The sequence below is a fragment of the Anarrhichthys ocellatus genome, unplaced genomic scaffold (genome assembly GCF_004355925.1).
Source record: "Anarrhichthys ocellatus isolate YVR2014 unplaced genomic scaffold, GSC_Weel_1.0 scaffold11, whole genome shotgun sequence".
Classification (NCBI taxonomy): domain Eukaryota; kingdom Metazoa; phylum Chordata; class Actinopteri; order Perciformes; family Anarhichadidae; genus Anarrhichthys; species Anarrhichthys ocellatus.
In genome coordinates, this window is record NW_022280041.1 from 1,728,453 (window position 1) to 1,730,196 (window position 1,744).

Consider the following 1,744-nt stretch of genomic DNA (forward strand, 5'->3'; position numbering starts at 1 on the left):
GGAAGAGAGAGGACAGAGGAAAGAGGTGAACTGATGCTCTAAACGTTTTTTCTTGCTGTAGCAGGACAGGGAATGAGTCATGCCATACGGGCTCAGAAAACAGACATGAACAGAACCTGCCACACCCCTGAGTCGTGGGAAAAGTGTCGGGTTACAAAAATGCTTATGATGACTACAAGGAGACGCAACAGAATTCTATATCTGCTTCCTGCACAAATCACATTTATCCAAATGTAGACATGAGTAAGTGAATAAAATTTATATCAGCCTGTATACAACTTTTTAGTTTTAGTTCGTAGAATTTTCAAAGGTTGCAAATATAAGAAAACACAACCTCCGTGCCTTCAGTTTTGTGAAGTCAGATAACAATATTGATGAGGCTAATTTGAACATTTATGTTTCACATAACATAAAGTGAAGGTGTCAACTTACCACAGCCACAGGAGGTCAGGCTGATGAGCAGCAGGATCCTGCAGAAGATCTTCTCCCTGTGAAATAAATCAAGAGGGTAAGCAACAAAGTGCATTCAACAACATGAAAGACACTGGACCACTGACTACATCCACAGTAGTCTTTGCAGATTCAGCACCCACATGTTCCCAGTTGGAGAGTTCACTTTGTATCCTCCACACTCTCTCTCTTTCTCACGGTCACGGTGTTTCTCAGCCGCTATCCTGCCGTGTGGTTTTGCATTCACTTGACCTGATGTTTAAATCTTTACTGTCCGGTTACAGTCAACTCCTCAACTCAAGATGTCCTCAGTATGTCAGGAAGTTTCAAGATGAGCGTTCACTCACTGCTAATATATCTGCACTAAAGTAAAGTGTGTCTGTCCTCCTCACTCCTCCTGCTCCTGCCTGCATTCAACATTTGTTGCGTCTACATCTGTGTCTCTGTACAGGGTTTTGTCGGCAGACTAGCGCTCCTCCCTAAATGATGCCTGCACTTCAGGTCTGGTTTATAAATAAACCGTGCAGTTGAGCGTCATGCTGGATACACGGTTTATGAGCGAGGTGTATCCAGCATGCCGCTCACATGCAGGTACAACCCTGCAGGGAATAACCGAAAGGGTGTTTCCTGGCTGCACGAAAAAAAAAACAACAGGTAGCCTGGACCGGGTAGTTTCTTGCCTGCACAGAAACCATGGTAATCTCTCATGTGGTCAAAGAATGATTAACCTGATGCGCTCTATACCAACATTTATTCTTACACACATGTAGATCAATCACATTGACATGAATATGATGGTATGTAAGGCACGCAATGTGCATATATTATGTATACAGGCAGGGTTCTAATACTTAGAACACATTAATCAAGATTTTATGTGCATGTATGTTTATTCATGTGTTTGTTAATGCTGTGCCGCACAACAGTGCAATACTCAAGGTCAAGATGAAATTCCATTACCTAGCTGTGAAAAGATATCTGTTAAAATGTGGGGGATCTTCCAGCCTACCCCTCCTCTTTGCAGCGGCAGCAGCATCAGATGTACTACAAGTCAGAATAACTCAGCCAAATAAATGACGAGATGAGGAGAATGTACTCAAGATGATAATAATGACTGTAATAAAACGGATCATGTGCAGCGTAGTATGTAGCACTTCTCTCAACAATGTGTTTTTACACTATGTTAATGTGGGATCTATTTCACTGATTTGTTCAAAGTATTTTGAGAGAGAGAGAGAGAGAGAGCGAGAGAGAGAGAGAGAGAGAGAGAGAGAGAGAGAGAGAGAGAGAGAGA